Genomic DNA, 19,104 nt, shown 5'->3' with positions numbered 1-19,104 from the left:
ATCTTCACTTCCTGTCCTGAATGGTTGTGCTTGTGCTGTTGTGCCCCTCGAAACCACGATGGCTGCATTTCAGTGACAGGTGAAGTGAGCCCTATATGTAAACCATAAAATACTTAGGGATCTTTAAAAGGGTTTAAAGGCAAACAAATATGAAGATACCGCCTTGCTTTTTGGGCCCTAAATTAAATTCTCGGGTTAACAACACAGAACCTATATGTAGAAATTAATGACTAAAGTGATATGTCAGATAAAATAGCCTCATCTCTTATTTTTACCACCTGTTACTTAAGTTTCCAAAATAAAACTACTGTTGCTTTGGCGTCAACAGAATTCTTTACTCCTTGTAAAGGCATATTACTTAAAACCTCTCTTTTGATGAGCAATATACAATTCAGAAGCAGAGTTATAACCCAATAGATTACAGCAAATTGTGATCAAGTTTTGAACTGACCCATCCAAAAGCCTGTTTAATTAATGATATACATTATTGTCTCTGCTTACCCAAGTTCACACCGCCTGCAAGCCTTTACGTGCTTTCATAACGATAAAATGCAATAAATGAATTAGTGTCCTGAGGGATTCTGGGCTGAAATGAAGGAAAGCCATGAAAGATAAATAAAGTCTCAACTAAGTTTATGATTTATTGATCCCCTTCTTTGCTCATCTTGCAGTGTGGGAGAGCTCATTTTTGTGTCTGGCAGATGGCCGTGTCACCTTTGCTAGTAGATATTACCATCCCATAAAGGTGTTTGTGACAATAAGTGTCGTTTCAATCTGATGCTGGCCTCAGCAGTTTAGTTTTATTATGCACACAAGATCTGCCAGTGGCAGAAATTGATGCACGTATCCAGGGACTTTGCTTGTCTGTCACCAGCATTTTACTCAATTTTCTCCCAAAGAAGTTTCTCTTTAAACCATCTTTAAATGGTTTAAATTACTCTCGACACATCATTTTTTGTCCATTGTTACAAAAAATATAATTTCCACAGTCCTTCAGGGGACAAAGAATCAATATTAACTATCTTTGTGTCCACTGTACCAATCTGAATTTAAGAAGTACTGTATAAACCACAGCAGACTGGAAACATTATTTGAAGGATGTCCTGGAAAGCTATTCCCAACCTCAGCAGAAAGCTTCAGTACTAACTATTCAACAGTGGGAATTTTTGGTATGATTTTCAAAAGCGCTCAGCACTGACTCAGCTATGTTCCCACTGATGTCAGTGGGAATTTTACCACTCAATGGGAGCAGACTTATGCCAGTTCTGAATGATTTTGAAAATCTGATCCCTTGTATGAGGGCTGGCTTCAGGGCAAATTGAACATAAGAAAGCATGCAGCACCACACAGTTTTAAACCTCGCCCCAGCTAATAAGCATTGATATACGTTTCACTAGAAAAACTGATCAATCCATATTCTTTGCTGTATTCAGTCTCTAGGCTGCGCACAGCCTCAGGGGAGAATGACACATGGCCTGTCAGGAAGAGAGTTACCGTTCCCTGGTTCTGAAAGCAGTTTTGCATTCAACCAGGCAGTTTAGAGCAGTCTTGGGGCTGCTCTAAACTCTGCCAGATGGAAATGGGCCCCAAAGGAATATCCACCAACATAGCACATTCCAGCTATGCCTTCTCCAGGCCCTTATACCATATGATTTATATAACTTTTCTTTTTAGAAAACCGGACATGCATGGACATGCATTCCAGTTTTAAATGTGATGTTTTCTTAGCAGTGTATGACTGACTAAACAAAATACAGAAGAGTGTAGGCAGGGCTTTGGAGGCTCATTACAAATTGCTTGCTTCCTCTATTTGTAGTGCCGATGCAATAAAAAGTGATTCTGAAGTACTCTGATATTTAAAGTGTTTCCATTCAATTGTATCATTCCAAACAGAACTCTCATGCCAGATGTTTTTGGATTGGTTGGGGGGTTTTATTATCCACTTCTTATAGTAGCTACCAACATGTTCAGTTTATGTCATAAAAAGAGTATTTATTAGGGTGTGGTCATTGCCTTTTCTGCAAACACAGAACTTTTGCCAAGGCATTGTCTTCTTCATAGGGCACCACACCACACACATCAATCTATTGTATATAAGCACTTGCAACCATTATTATCCATCTTTCTCTAGCAACCACCCAGTAGAAGAATACACTAAAGAGACAACGAGGGACTCATTTGTGCAATCATCATCATTTTACAAAACTACGCTTGGGATTTGCACTCATCTCCCCCCGCCAACAAAACTCAAAGGCTAACGAAAGCCCATTGCTTTCTGTTGATACAAGATGGTTGTATTATTAGTATTGCAAACACAGCCCTTTTTGTTCGGGTGAATCTCAAAATGCAAACTGGAACCTATGGGCCCAATTCCTTAGCTATGTTCTGCCTGTTTTACACTGCTAAGGGGATGCAAAACAGATGGATAGCCAATTTAGTCAGCAATCTGGGAACTCCCCAATGTAAGACGGTTTCAGAGTGGTAGCCGTGTTAGTCTGTATCAACAAAAAGAACAAAGAGTACTTGTGGCACCTCAGAGACTAACAAATTTATTCGAGCATAAGCTTTCGTGGGCTAAAACCCACTTCATCGGATGCATGCAGTGGAAAATACAGTAGGAAGATATAGATATATATCACACACACACACACACAGAAAAAATGGGTGTTGCCATACACACTGTAACAAGAGTGATCAGTTAAGGTGAGCTATTATCAGCAGGAGAAAAAACCTTTTGTAGTGATAATCAGGATGGCCCATTTCCAACAGTTGACAAGAAGGTGTGAGTAACAGTAGGGGGGAAAATAGGCATGGGGAAATGGTTTTACTTTGTGTAATGACCCATCCACTCCCAGTCTTTATTCAAGCCTAATTTAATGGTGTCCAGTTTGCAAATTAATTCAAATTCAGCAGAGTAAAACCATTTCCCCATGTTGGCCCCAGACTCTAGGGACAACAGGTGATCTAAAGTCACTTTTGTTTCTATCTTGAGTCATAGCTCAGCCGGACCCACAAACTGGGGCCTCTGTTGTGCACATAAGGTTGCAAAGAAGCAACTGAAAGCAAAATTAGGCCCTTTAATTATTAAAATCTACATGTACCTACAATGATATAAACCCAAGTTCCTTAATCTGTAGGGAAAGTGTTTTCTAAAGAAGATGGGTTAGTTATCTTGTTCCTTTACCTTATAGTGGTTTGATGCTATATATTTGATAAGAGCTTCACCACGGAAGATAAAATCACTGAGGCTATAAAGCATTCAGCTTCAATCCTGTTATTCTTTGTGTCCTAACTTTTCCTTAAAAATCTCAAAGAACAGGAGGAAATTCAGCTTAGATGTTTTGTCTAGAAAAGGCCTATGCTTTAAAAAGTGTATCTGTTCTATTACTCAGAGGACTGGAGGTTTTAGACAGTCTTTGCCAGTTCAATGCATTTACTGAAATAGCATTGTCGTGTTTAAACAACTTGCCCTTTTACAAGCTGCATTTTAATTCCATTATGTGTATTTTTACAGACATGGTTATTTTAACCATTCATTTATTTTTTCAACCCAACTTAAAATACTTTCCGAACCTTTAGCATGTTCATGATAAGTAGTATGAGTCACTTGTTCAAAGAACATATCCCTTTTGGGGGGGGGGCGCTAAGGAACAAAACGGCACAGGCAAAAATCCCAAATATTTTTGTCCTCATTAACTGTGTATGACTTCCCATAATCTACAAAATGAAGGCATGAACTTACTTGCACTGGTGATTTTTTCCACAAAAATGTCCCCAGTTTACCATGTCCAGTTGCAAATGACATTGGCAAGTAGGGGATTAAATATTTCATGCATACATACCTTGAAGGTCGTCACAGGAAGTATTTCACTTTCCCACTTCTTTTAGGGAGTCACCTTGGTTCATTTAGAACTGGTCCTGATGCTTTATCGTATTTTCCATACACTTACCCCTAGAAGTTCCACTGGAAAGTTAATGCCTAAACAGCCCAGCACCACAAGGTATAACAACTATTCATTAGACATGTTAAAGCACTTTAGCACCTGCTCTGCTCAAGAGGGGTCAGGAGTAACAGGTTTCCTGACTAAATCCAAACTAAATGCTGGTACAGGAGGTGGAGTTGCACATCTGTTGCTTAGACATTCCTCTACTGTAAAAGATTTTTGTAGTCTCGCACAGCAGATATCACGCTAAGCCTAGATTGAGTGATTTGGTAATAATATCTAGTTAATTGAAAAGCCCTTTTTAAAAAAAAATCACATATGGTATTAAAAAAAAGGTTAACATCCATCACAAGAACCCAGGGCTGACTGACATTTCATATAGGAAGTTGATTCATGCTTGTGTTAAACCTGGGCAAGGTCCAGCTGAATCAGTCAGCTAAATTATTGCACTGCCAGTTTAATATTTTGCCATCTGCTAACTGAAAGCTCTGCTGCCTGCTGGGTCTCACATAGACTTTTATTTATTATATTACACATGGCAACATCTGCCACAGGATTCAGCTTGACTCAGCTTCCTAATTAAACAAACAAATACAACAACTTCAGTACACGACTAGGTCTAACTATTATTTATAAAATGTAGGGTAGATATTAAAAAAATATGTCATCTACCCTTGGTGATCAAAAAGTCTACATGGAGTTTACCAGGAGGGTTACAACAACTTTGATTAAACTCCTCAAATATCCCATTTTGCAGTCACAAAACAGCAGCAAACGAACAGCTACAAGTATTTTTGCCTTTATTTTTAAGCTGTTTATTTTGAATTGATTATGGACAGAAAAGGCAAGTGTTTCAAAGAGTTTTCAACTCTTTCCCCTTTAGAACACCCCTCCTGTCACTCACATACTACACCCCTATATATAATGTTCAAACGTTTTCTAAAGTGGGGGGGGGGACAGACTTCCTCTTGTACTGTAATTAGGACAGAAAAGTAGCACTTGATGGAAAGCGGCGCTTGATCAGAACAGTATTGCATGGTTCATCCAGCACACAAGAAGCCATAAATGCCTCATCTGAGAACATTCTTAATGTCTTGGTCTAAATACAAGGGAAACCTCTGGCAAAAAATAGTATTAGCTACAATAATGCAGTGAGATGATGCCTTTTCAACTTGTTTTACAGAGGCAATCAAATAAATATTAGATGATCATGACTTGCAAGCGGCCACAACCTGGAACATTGATCAACAGCAGAAAGGGAAAAGGATGGCTAAAGTGGGTGATGAAAGTAAAGAAGGAAAAACCTATTTGGGTTTTTTTAAATGTAGGTAAGTCATCTGCCATAAAACTACTTTAGAAGGATAACAGGGGGGAATCCTGGACCTAGTCAAGTCAGTGAGAATTTCTCCATTTCCTTCAGTGAGGCCAGGATTTCACCCACTGTGTTATCATGTAAAGTAACAATGCCAACCAAATTAACATTTCTATGCCTCATAACATATACCACATCTATAGGACTTGATCCAACTTCCACTGAAATCAATGGGAGTCTTTGCATTGGCTTCAATGGCAGCTGGATTATTGGCACTTAGTATGTGTCTTATATTCAGACAGGCGAGAATCCACAAAAAGAAAATACTGTACAAGGAAGAAATACATTAGGAACAATCTGCTCAAGTCACTTTAAATTGAAGCTGAGCTCGCTGACTTAAAAGAAGATAGTTAATCTGCTATCGTTTTTCTTGATTCAAGTAAACACATGGCCTGATTTAAAAAAAAAAATGAAGCGACTAATTATTGGTAAGTCTTTGAGACTCTTGTTTTCAAAACCTGGCATTTGAGGAGACGAGCTTTAGCTTTAATATGAGATCACAATAAACAACGCCATCTCTTTAGGGCTAGCTAAGGAAGCGTAAGGTACTAGTAGTGGCCTGCAAAGGATAAAATCCTTCTACCAGCATAAAAGGAAGATCTCCTTCAGTGTCAGTGAGAGACCTGTGGTGAAATACTGGCCCCAGTACAGTCAAGGGAAAGTTTTGCCATGGTCATCAATGGAGTCAGGATTCTACCACTGAGATTTTGGGGCCAACAGTGCTACAACTATTGCTCCATGTATGTATATGAAGAAGCTGGAACAACAATGAGGTCTCTATAGATGCAAGCCATTCATACGCTGCAATAGCTAGAATCCATAGATACCCATGAGAGACAATTCCTTCCCAGTGTCGGTCCTAGGGCAGTGCAGTTATCCACTGACTCTTCACTCAGGTACAGGGGCCAACTTGTCGACATTTAGATCCCTTCCATTTTTAAATAAATCAACCAATATAATACAGCACAGTAGGCACGATTATCCACTAGGCAAAAGGCCCCTGCTAGTGGGCTACTTACAACTGGGTATGTTTATAGCCTCAAGCCTTGAGAAATGACAACTCCTCTGTATTAACATGTGCCTTTTAATTTAGCAGGGCAGGAGTCCTAATACCCTCAGGTTAATTAGACTCCCGTCTTTGTAGATACAAAAATATAAGTTTCCTGTACAATTTATCACATCACAAATAAGTTAAGCCCATAGGAAGCCCCTCTTTTCTTCAGGATCCAGAGCACCTCTAAAAGTAATGCTTGTAAAATCCTTTGAGTTTCAAAGCCTGAAATGTTGGCAGCTTTACGGGTTCAGTTTAAGCGAGATACACTACAGGATGTTTGATCTAAACTGCTTTTAATTAATTTTGGAGTGTAACATTTGGATATGTTCAGGCTCAAAGAAATAATCAATCCTTTCCTATTTCATTGATGCTGCACAATGAATTATTTATGACTGAATCACAAGAAGCCAAAAATACCAAACAATATGCACTCTATTATCCTTCCTCTCTCGTTTAAATATTAAGTCTACCGTTGCTTATTTGAAAAGCTAGCATAAAAGGAGATGATAAGGGGGCAAGAGTAAAATCTAATTTGGTGCGGCACAAAAGGACAAATACATGTTATTTTACTCCTCTGCAAGATGCCATTGGGATCAAAAAGCTGTAGGTCCTTCTTCAAACCAACCATCACCAGCCCAACCTCCCACCGAGAATTACTGGAATAACTAAATACCATCCTTGGGCACACTTAATAGGCAATACTTCCCCATTCAAAAGTTCAAGAATGAAGACTGTATTAGGGGAAAAGTAACACATCAACAATATACCTAAAGGAATGATCAGTAAAACACACTCCTCCATGGTAACTTTGGCAGTAGTCCCCACCCTCACCAATGAGATCATCCAATAGATAAATGTCTCTTTACCAGGTCACTTCCCCCTCCACTAAATACCACTCTCTAGTTTGGTGTTGATGGGTAGTGTAGATCTAGAGACACAAGTGCACTTAGGCTGGCCTGTCTCCAGTCCCGTGGGAAGTGCTGCCTGGTCCTGTCCTGACCTAGTGTAGTGGGGTGAGCAACCGCTCTAGCCCTGAAGGGGTTGGAAAAGCCCTGAAGAAGGCTGGGGCTGGGGAAGGGAGCAAAACCCCGGCTGATTGGGGGAAGTGGCTGCAGGTGGAGCCACACCCCAAACAGACTAACCAGGCCTTATAAGAAGACCAGGGCAGCCAGAAGCTCAGCAGTCTCTCCTCTAGCTGTGGAGGGAGACAGGCCTGGCTGCTGGAAGGTTGAGAGGTACCTGGGAGTGAGGCAGGGCTGGGGAAAAGCCAGACTGGAGCAGGGGAGCTCCAGGCTGGCGACTCCCCAGGCTGTAGGGCCTGGTTCTAGGCCCATAGAGGTACTGAGGGTGGAAGAAGACAGCAGGCCAAACCCAACCTTGCCAGTGATGAGTGGCATACACTGTAGTCTGCCCCAGGGAACAGGGGCTAGTTGGTGACTGGCAGTAGCCTTACACTGAGGCAAGGTGGGGGTAGGGGTTCCCTTTGGTGGGGAAACCCTGAGGCAGAGGGGCAGCACCCCAGAAAAAGGGGCACCGGGGTCTGGGAGGACACAGGGCCAGTGGTAAGGTGGATCACTGGCCTGCAGAGGGTGCTCCTGGGTCGATGAGCTAATTCCCGGAAGAGACCAGCAGGAGGCGCCACAGGGGTGAGTTCACACTCGCTTACACCCAGCAATAGTGATTCCAATTTTATTTATTGGCTGGGTAGAAGGGGCCTCACCGGAGTTCACTTAGCTCTGCTAATGTCCTCTGTGGCTTCAGTGAAGGGCCCTTTTGGTATTGCACCTAGCTGAAGAGCTGCCGGTGCATTCTCTCTGTCATGGAGTCATCTGTGCATTGTCTCCAATCAAAGCGCCACCTCTGCAGTGACTCTTACAGCAAAGTCCTCAGCCTGAGTCATCTCTCCCCATGAAGTGCTCTGCGCTAAACATAGCAGGATCCTCAGGGTAGGAGAACCAAAAGCATACAGGACCCTTGAGCAGAGTCCCCACCACAAGGAGCTCTTTTCTCTCAGGCTACATCTGAACTGAAGTTGGGAACATGCTTCCCAGCTCTCCTCAAGCTAGTATGCTAAAACTTGCAGCATAGTCAGGGTTGCACAGGCAGCAGCTTAGCCTAGCCGCCTGAGTGCAAATCCTCCCGAACCCCCTAGGTATGTTTTGGGGCAGGTGGCCTGAATCCCCACCTGTACTACCTTTGGTTACCCTGCTATTTTTAGCATGCTAGGTTGAGCAGATGAGCGCATCTGTCTACCCAAACTGGGAAGCATGCTCCCATCTCAGTGTAGATGTACCCTCGGTTCAGTTCTCTTACCCAGCCAATTCTGAGTTTGTGTAGTTACGGTGGCTCCTAAAAAGAGTCATTGGAAGAATTCTAGGTAAATAACTTATGTAAATGAAACTCTCTGTAGCTATGCTTCCCACTGTTCACTAATAGATGGAGGAGCCTGAAGTGCCTTCTCCTCTGGAACGTCTGCCCATTTGGAGTTTGGGTAAATAGCTTATATTGATGAAGTGACCGTTCGTCCCCATATTCACCAACAGATAAGCATAGAAACTCCTTATCCTAGACCAGTGGTTTTCAACCTGGGAGTCCGCAGACCCCTGGGAATCCACAGTCTAAGTTTAAAAGGTCCGCAAAAGGTGGTTGTTACCATAGGACAATGGTTTTCAACATGTGGTCTGCAGACCCTGGGGGGTTCACAGACTAAGTCTTAGATTTCCAAAAGAGTCCGCACCTCCATTCAAAATTTTGTAGGGGTCCGCAAATGAAAAAAGGTTGAAAGCCACTGCCCTAGACTAGAGCTTCAGTCCACCTAGTTTACACAAGTAAAGAAGACTGTTTTTAGTGATCAGCCAGCTCTATAATTTCTTGTGTGTACAAACAGCAAATGAGGATTATCCTCTTGATAATTAAATTATAACAAATAAATATGTAGATCTGAAGCAGCTGACTTGAGTAATGTTCATGCTCTTGTGACAATCTCATGTGGGAAGCCATCTCAGAGGTCGGTGGAAAGCTGTCAAAAGCTACACACTTCACAACACAGAAGGTAGAAAAGGGAACTTTTTCCTTCCACTCCACCCCTTCTCCCCACCTATATAATTTCATTGCATTTTCCAGAATTTAAGTCTAAATATTTGTCATGTAGTATGTAGCCTTCTCTTAGGGTGATGTTCCGCATACTGCATTCCAAAATATTAAATCCAACCCTAATGAGCCCCTTTTCATAAACTCCTTACCATACATTTTACACGCATATGCAGGAAATGTCAAATACTTGAGAGGACTTCAGGGGAGCTCTGACAATTTATACCATCTGAGAATCTGCCCTGAGATCTTCTCAGAATATTTCCTTCTAAGTCTTGTCTCAGGTGCTATACAGTCTATGCCACCCAAACATGTAACTGTCCTGCAGAGGGAGCCCTAACCAGGAGGGAAAATTATCTTGAGTTCCACTGAGTTCTTGCCAATCAGACACGCTCTTCACTGCAAAGTATTACCACTGTTAGGTGACATGAGCTGTACAATAGTATCTGTCAAACTGACAGGTTTCCGCTTTTTTTAATAGTTGCTCTTTCAGTGCACATTCCCCGACTAGCCTCTGCAGTCATTCAGTTTAGCTGATCTGAGTCCCAATCTTCATGTGAGAATCAAAGGATTTCACACTGACACAGCGAATCCCCCTTTACGCTATATAATTCCTTGTGCTCGAGTCAGTTCCCAAGTTGATCCAGAGCATGTCCCAGATGTTTCCTAATGCTATTAAAATTCATTTCTGTTCAAGATCATTGCTAGGGAATGCCTTGTTGACAGATTAGCCTTTATTTGCTGAGACATATACCAAAAGGGACAAGCACAATTGACCCTAATTATCTCCTACACAAAAGTGTTAGAGCTAAAGAGTAGACTCATAGACTTTAAGGTCAGAAGGGACCATTATGATCATCTAGTCTGACCTCCCGCATGATGCAGGCCACAAAGCCGTCCCAACCCTTTCCCTTGACTCTGCTGTTGAAGTCCCCAAATCCTGTGGTTTAGAGACTTCAAGTAGCAGAGAATCCTCCAGCTAGCGATCCCTGCCTCATGCTGTGGAGGAAGGTCTACGGTTGTACATTTCCCCTGAGGTGGAGCCTGGCATTTCAGCTTGTTCACTCAGCAATACCAGTGGGTGTCTCTGTAGGAGCAGTAGCAATGGAGGAAGAGAATTAAAAACCAAGATGCTAAATTAAAATACATATAGTATCTAAAGGATGAGCTCTTACTATAACCAGAATTTAACAATTATCCTAACGGCATAGTCTTAATCAATGTCTCAACTAGATTCCTAAGTGATTCTGGCCTCCGGATAATTTCAGTAGCCATCATGTCTGTCTATAGTCATCTCCTTTTCCTTGATTTGTCTTTCAAATCTTTCTGATGCTAAAATGCTTCTTTCAAAATCATTATCCAGTGCAATGGTGAGAATACATTAGTGGCATCATTATCACCCGATAACCAACAATCATATCTTAGCATGGGAATACTTGGTAGCAAGCCAGCATTTCATATGGATGCTCCAGTTTATAGTGATACAATTCAGCATGAAATCTCATGAGGGCTTGTAAATATTTATCATTATTGTTATCCATAAACCACGTCCAAATTTTCACTAAGGCTGCCAAATCCTTGTTAGTTCCAAACTCGGGTTATGCTTATCCTGTGCCACCCAACAATCTGGAATTGAACTCCGACAGGCCCTAATCCAAGTGGTTGTAGGCTTGTCAGCAAACTATAGAAAGAGTCTAATCAAGTTTATTTTTGATCAGATCTACTCAGATGTGACTGCATCTCCTTATGGAAAAGTCCTATAGACTTTAACAGAAAATAATCTTTATTCCTGTGTAGCAGGGATAATATTTGCTATTATAATGTCTATAGGATTGTTAGTAAATCCCGGTGAAAGGATATCATTCTCGATTTAATTCTATAGGTGGTGTGTGTGATTTCTACAAAATCCTTTTAAATGTGTATAGAACTTTATTAAATCTATGTGGAACTCTGTTGGCTAGAACATTATTAAATTTATTTGGACTTTTTCATTAGAGGTAGTGATTGATCAAATAATCCCTCATTCAGTACTACCACTAATCCGGATTCCCTTTTAGTTCAAAAGAGTAGGGTTTGCGTTGTATCCACACTTACAGCCAACAAATCCTAAGTGGCTTATGGATTTGAGTATCAGAGGGGTAGCCGTGTTAGTCTGAATCTGTAAAAAGTAACAGAGGGTCCTGTGGCACCTTTAAGACTAACAGAAGTAAGTGATTTGAGAAAGTAAATGCACCCTCTTCCCATAGCATTCTAGATTTTAACCAGGAAATTTTTCCCTAGAGGTACTTCACCTGGGTTCCCCCCCGTCCCACGTAAAACACTGACCAGCCTTGACTCTATTTAGCTTAACAAAGATGAAAGCGGAAAACCTAACACCACGATCATATTGAAAACAATATAAGGGCACTCTTTTATGAAGGTATACAGAATGTGGATCCTGTGAGATAAGTGAGACTTCATCCTAATTAAAGTACAAATTGGAAAGAAGACTGAAGATCTCTGAGAAATGGCCAATTCACTATTAATGGAGAAGCTAGATAAACATTGCATGATTTCCCTGGACCCTCTGAGACATAAACAATGCAATTAAATGGGAACATTTACTTGCACTCTTGATGGTATTACCTGAGGGATGGCAGATGCCAGATAGTTCAGTGTTTATTAGAGGCAAGTAGCAAGTTTGGCAACTGGAATTGGCTCATCCCCCTCTCTCATTTTTGTAATTTTATAACACCATATGGCCACTACAGATTTCTCCGGCTATCTTTTGGGTTACGTTCAGCTGTTTCATAGAACATTTAAAGTGAAGTTAAACATATTGAAGATATAATGATCAGTACTGAAGATACATTACCAGGGATTGTTAAAAACCTTGCCAATATAGAAGTGCAGACTACTGTTTCAGACATTTATAACTAGCTAATATTTGTTAATCAGTTGCTTGGTACCTCTGCTTTTCAAACTCTGACCAAAAAGACAGGTCTCACAGTATAGCCAGAACCCCAGACTGCCTCAGGCAAAACTGTCAAGGGAACAGGCTCCAGAAACATGTGCCCCTCATAGACGACAGTCTTCCTCCCAACTCAGAGTTCAACCCTATATCGGAAACAGCAGCCATCCACCAGATCTCAATCACTGTGATGAGACACAGGGAGAGGGGTGATTTGTCCCAAGTGATTTATGGCTTTATAGAGCATTATCAACATCTTTAGCTGGACCCAAAAGTGAACTATAGGACAGAGCAGCGTATGGAGTACTGATGATATATATTCAACAGAGTTCGCCTTACTCAAATCAAAAGCCATTGCATTTTGATAATGCTGTTTGTATAGCCTGCCCCACAACAGTGGAGGTATTGAAACATCATACGGAAAACACTCATGGTATTTTTAGTCTTGGAGTTCTTGGTTTATAGATTTTAAGGCCAGAGGGGCCTCACAATCATCTAGTTTGACCTTCTGCACAACACAGACCACAGAATTTCATCCAGTTCTCTCCAAACCGAACCTTTTGAAGTTCAGCCATGTAGCGGGGCGGCCTGGCTTCCAGGCGCCCCAGGAAGGGATGAGCCAGAAAAGCCGCCAGAGTGGGCGGAGCCACCGCGGCCTGTCCCCGCCCCCCGGAAGTCAAGGGGCGGGACAGGAAGTATAAAGGCCAGGCCCCAGCGCTCAGTAGCTGGCCGGCAGCGGGAGAGGACAGACGCTGGTGCCCGAGCTCCCGCGGACCTGAGCCTGCCGAGAGCCCGGTATCCTGAGGAGGACTGGCCGAGCCGGCCGAGAGCCCGGTACCCTGAGGAGGACTGGCCGAGCCGGCCGAGAGCCCGGTACCCTGAGGAGGACTGGCCGAGCCTGCCGAGAGCCCGGTACCCTGAGGAGGACTGGCCGAGCCTGCCGAGAGCCCGGTATCCTGAGGAGCGGTCTGAGCTTCCCCCCGCCGAGGGCCCAGAGGGAGTGACAGACCTACCTGGTGCTCGGGGCCCGGAGGAGCCCATGATCTGTGACCCAGCAGACGGAACTCAGGAGGAGCAGGTACCCATGGAGGAGGAGATGGGAAGTGGCCCGGGGATAGCAGACCCCGAACCCATGTCAGTGTGTTGCGGTCAGGATCCCCACTGACTGCGCGGCAGACGGACTGCTGCGGATAGGGCCCCGGGCTGGAACACAGTGGAGTGGGCGGGCCTGTGTTCCCCCCTGCCACCCCGCGCCGGGTGGCAGTCTCTCCTCCTCCTTGTCCAAGGGGCCTGGGCCCGTGACAGACTATCCGTTGGCTGCCCTGCCCTGACCTAGGGCCTGGGCTAACCCAAACTGACCCAGCCCCTGCTACAAGGCCTGGGCCTCTGACTGACTATTGGTTTGCTGCCCCGCCCTGACCCAGGGCCGGAACTGTTAATTGTCTGCTCAGCCCCTGCATAAGGGCCTGAGCTCAGAACTGTTCATTGTCTGCTCAGCCCCTGCACAAAGGGCCTGAGCTCAGAACTGTTAATTGTCTGCTCAGCCCCTGCACAAAGGGCCTGAGCTCAGAACTGTTAATTGTGTGCTCAGCCCCTGCACAAAGGGCCTGAGCTCAGGACTGTTAATTGTGTGCTCAGCCCCTGCACAAAGGGCCTGAGCTCAGAACTGTTAATTGTGTGCTCAGCCCCTGCCCAAAGGGCCTGAGCTCAGAACTGTTATTCGCTTTGTAGCGGGGCGGCCTGGCTTCCAGGCGCCCCAGGAAGGGACGAGCCCCACCCCGGAACTACTACAAGCCATCATTCATTTTAAGACAGATTGGACTCTGATTCCATAACCCCAACGGCAATTCAGACCTCATGAGCTGCCATGGCTACTTCGCCCTAATAGAGTAAGAGAGCCACTGTAGTTAGGTGGCAATGCTGTTGCTGGAACATTTCTATAACCCAGGTTTGACATTTAAGAGGTGGGGGAACATTTTGGGCTTGGGTGGAAGTCCAGTCTCCTTCTAGCTAAATCATCTCTTCCTTTTTTGCAACTTTCCATATTGGTTTTATGGGACTGAATTTTCTTCTTTACTATACACCTCTACCCTGATATAACGCAGCCCAACATAACATGAATTCGGATATAACGCGGGAAAGCAGTGCTCCAGGGGGAGGGCAGGGCTGTGCACTCCGGCGGATCAAAGCAAATTCGATATAACGCGGTTTCACCTATAATGTGGTAAGATTTTTTTGGCTCCTGAGGACAGCGTTATATCAGGGTAGAGGTGTACTTGCAAAAATTTCCACAATCCACTTGTCTCCTCAAATCCCATCTCTCTTCCTCCGAACCCACCACCGACACACACTTCTTCACCGTAAACCAAACAAGCAGGTTGGGATTACCAGGGCTCCACCTGTGTGGATTCTTAAACAAGTGACACCAGGGATTGTAAAACTCTTTCTAGTTCTAGTGAATCAAATTGGACAAAGTATTGTTTAAAAAAAGTTTGATCTAAATGGATCCTGGTTATACCCACCCTTCCAAGTTCCCCCTACTAAATGAGAACTACATACATGTAATGGAGTTCTGATACTTGTGGCCACAGTAGAGTCAGAAAACCTAAACAGTGATGCCAATGAGTTAGCAGGTAGCTGAGGGCTTGACTCTCTGAAGTTCCAAGTGCCTTCCAATTCTCACTGACTTCACAGAGAGTTGAAGGCATTTGGCATTTCATATGATGAAGCCCTACGTTGGCCTGATTATCAGCAAAGTATTTATGCTACACGCACATGGCATAATGGTTAGTGCAGTGTTGCAATTTATTCAGTAAATATCTTAATTATCTATTAATTTGTCTCTGAGATCTGTGGGAGGGTAAAGCATTCAGAGTTCATGCTCCTTCAAAGTGCCCAGCAAAATAACTCAAGATGGTATTTACATTCTACTGTTCTTTCAGATTCGCGGACTTAAACATCAACAAGTTCAAGCCTGAACGCTGTGGCATGCCAATGAGGCTGGGCCTCATTAATTTTTAATCAACCTTTATCCACCCTCGTTTTTTAAATGAACTGTTACTAATGACTAGTCATATGTCAGTCTAATGAATGGGATGCAGACGTGCATTAAAATAACCAAATTAGCTTTTTTGGAATTTTGTTACATTTCTATGGCACTCAGCCCCAGGTAATTATAGTTCAGCACTACTTGCCCATATTAAAGTCTATTTATTTATTTGAAGTCTTTAGGCAGGGCATCCCAATTTAGCTCATGTCTGCTGTTTTAGAGGCACTTTTCTTATTAACAAAGAGATAAATACATACAGACTGTGTAAAATGGACTCTAGAACATCAATTAACCACACACAGGATATACAAGAATAGAAAACAACCATGAAAAACAGAAAAATATGAGTGAACTCAATCTTTAAGCATACGATCATATTTCAGGGTTTCCTTGAACGAGGAAGGGTGAGCCTACGGCTTAAGGTAGTAAAGAGATCTAATTTCTGTGGATAATTTAGTGCTAAGAACCAAAGTGGCCCCATGACCTTTATTACAGATCATTAGATTATAACAAATAACTTTTTTGGGGGGGGGGGATTTAAAGACAGGTGATTCTGAGTGCCAAAACTATGACACCCTAAAGGGGCCTGATTTTCAGAGACATCCAAAAATACTAGTCCCTTTTGAAAATATAGGGCATTATTAAAAAGTTAATGGACAGGATTTCAGAGCTTATTCTTCCATCACTATTTAAGCAAAATTCCTATGACCTCCAATCAGAATTCTGTGCATAGGACAAATATGTGGCAGTACACAGAGCTAGGCAGCCAAGTTAACTGTCCCAGATACCACAGGAAGACAGGACCAGCCACCAGTGAAGGTCAATCTTCCTTCAGTAATCTGTAGTAGTAATATGTTACCAGATCCCCGTACTATTGCTGGGACCCCACCGACCCTCCCTTCATACCAGGGTATTTAGAGCCAAGGATTCGGCCCCTTATCGTACTCAACGTTAGGTGCCTCAATCAGTCTACACCTGTTTTAGGCAATGATCTCCCCTAATCTTGCTTCCAGTTCTGGTTTGTCCAGCCCCCTACTGAATGACTGCAATGGACATTTGCCAAGCTGTGACAAGGTGAACCCTTTCCAACCTAATCTGTTTACCAAGTCTCTGGGTTGCTGAAAGGAAAGTAAAAAAAATCCATCTACTTTAGGCTAATCTGGCAGAGGGGGAAACATTCTGTCCAGCCCCAGAAAGATATATAGCAGGATTGCCCAGAACAAGTCCCACAAACCAGGCTATTCTAATCCCAAGGAGATGGTTGGGAAGAGAGATTGCTACTAGACCAAGAATGGTGACCAAGGAGGGGCAGACAGCCATTCCTCAGGGGTATGGGAGCCAGTTCACTCCCTCTGAAGCATCTGGCACTGGCCACTGTCAGAAGACAGGATACAGGACTAGATGGACCATTGGTCTGACCCCATATGGCCATTCTTGTGTTATGTTCTAATGGCCTTCTAGTGCACCCTTCAATCCAGCCAATCAGCAAGGGAGACTCCCTTGGCATGCAACCTCCATGCCCAAACCTACCAGGAGGCGGAGTGCCTATGAGGAGAGGGAAAAGGGGAGGTAAAAGCACTCCAGGATTTTCTTATCCCTTGTGGCTCCCACCTCTGAGGTTGCGGTGAGTGAGTGGGACAATTTGCATTTAATTCCAATTGCATTCCCCTTTGGGGATCAATTATGCCTTCAGGTGTATTGTGCACTGACATCCATAGGAGCCCCAGACTCACATCCCCAGACAGAATTGAGGAAGATGCACAGTTCTGTAATCAGCCTCCTGTTGATAGATTACAGGAAAGGCAGAGAAAATGCTTAAGTAAGGAGGATACTTATTGGATTCTTTCAGGCAGGAGCCTTATTTAACAAAATGTAATACAGAACAATCTTATTTCAGGCACCTTATACAAGTCACTAAATGACTGCTAGGCTGACAGGCCTGGAGAATGAAATAATTTCTATAATATAACTACATTAAAGGGACTGTATTGGCAGCAGCAATGCAAGCTTCTCCATACCAGCCTGACCAAGGACCTAGAGGGACATCTCTACAGGCTGAGAAAATAGTCATGGACAGAGTAAGGTCAAAGGTCTGGACTAAGACTGCACATTAGTCTCTAATGTAGGTGTCCCATTCACTAGACTGACGTATGGACTAGCCATTAGTAACAGTTTGTTTCAAAGGCTATGTGGATAAAGGTTCATTAAAAATGAATGAGGCCCAGCCTCACTGGTATGCCACAGCGTTCAGGCTTGAACTTGTTGATGTTTAAGTCTAAAAATCTGCAACAGTAGGATGTAAATACCATCTTGAGTTATTTTGCTGGACGCTTTGGAGGAAAATGAACTTTGAAAGTAGTGGTGGTTTTCATATTATATGCTCTTGTCAACTGGCAACTAGTTACCAAAGTGCTAGCTGATGGTAATCTGAATTAGATTCAAATTGCTGACCTCAAGGTAAAGGCATTGTATCTCATTCTGAGTCCATTTCCCAATCTTTCTCGAATTCTGGTACACTATAACAAAGTTAAAGTACATGGGAGAGATGGGCCAAGAAGGGAGAAATGTGTGGTATAGCCCCAGCCTACGACACTTAAGTGTGATAAATCTGTCACAAATTTCACAGCTTTACAAAGAAAGAGATTATTAGAATTACAATTACAGATTACAATTTGGAATCCATACCCTGTCATTGCAGATTATGGATCAAATCTTCAACTGGCATAAATCGGCACGGTTCCATTGACTTCAGTTCAGCTACGTTAACGTACACCTACTGAGAATCTGGCGATATGTGGGTGGAACAAGTAAAACCAGAAGCTACTGTACGCAATAGCCATTGCTGCTCACAGAATAGTTTCTAAATGATTGCCATTCTTTTTTGTAACACTAAAGAAGTCTGCGATAAATAACCTCAAGTGCCACAAAAAGATTTATGAAAGGAAGAATGACTTACCAGGCATGACTAGAACTACCTGAAAAATGAGTAAAGCTCTCTATTGCCTCAGAGAATTTATTGTTTTCCTTTTTAGAGTTTTATTTTAACTTTCTCTCTTTTTTTGGTCTTCAGCAAACTCTTTCTATCAATGCTGCAGCCTAACTTAAAATGCCACATCATCAGTCTTCAGAGAATACTCCTCTCCTTTCCCCTCACTCCACACACAGAGGTAGGTAACCAGCAAATCTAGTAGTCTCCAGATGCAGACGGGTTAAGTGACTTGCTCAGAGTCCCACAGGTCAGAGTCAACTCCCAGTCCCAAGCCCATAACCACTGGACCAAATATCTTTTAATTGCTAACCACAGTTGAAAGTTTTGTTTATGAATTACTGATGAGAAAAACTACAGGCGGGCTTGCAGGAAAATAAACTGCATTTATAAATATTGCAGCAGCCACCATCAATTATATAGCAGGTCCCAATTTCTGAAGTCAAATTTTAAACCAGATATATTCATAGACACCATATAAATGCCAAACCTCTCAAAAATTTCAATGGGTTCTCTTTTCCTTGGACCCATTCAGCCACCATTGACAACCATGGGCAGATCCTCAACTGGTGTAAACCAGTGTGGCTCCACTGATTTAAATGGAGCTGTGCTGATTTACACTGCCTGAAGATTGGGACCTGGGCCTGCAATGTTGCAAA

General features: G+C 42.9%; 1 long non-coding RNA gene across 3 annotated transcripts in view; it reads right to left on the bottom strand.

Annotated features, from left to right (window-relative positions):
• LOC128843925 (uncharacterized) overlaps positions 1–4,132 on the bottom strand; it is a 230,061-nt gene extending 225,929 nt beyond the window's left edge. For all 3 annotated transcript variants that reach the window (XR_008446392.1, XR_008446391.1, XR_008446390.1), the window contains exon 1: positions 3,843–4,132. This is a non-coding gene — a long non-coding RNA (uncharacterized LOC128843925). The remainder of the gene's footprint in view (positions 1–3,842) is intronic.
• Positions 4,133–19,104: the final 14,972 nt, after the last annotated feature.

The sequence above is a fragment of the Malaclemys terrapin genome, chromosome 10 (genome assembly GCF_027887155.1).
Source record: "Malaclemys terrapin pileata isolate rMalTer1 chromosome 10, rMalTer1.hap1, whole genome shotgun sequence".
Lineage (NCBI taxonomy): Eukaryota > Metazoa > Chordata > Testudines > Emydidae > Malaclemys > Malaclemys terrapin.
This window is presented reverse-complemented; position numbering and strand designations above follow the sequence as displayed.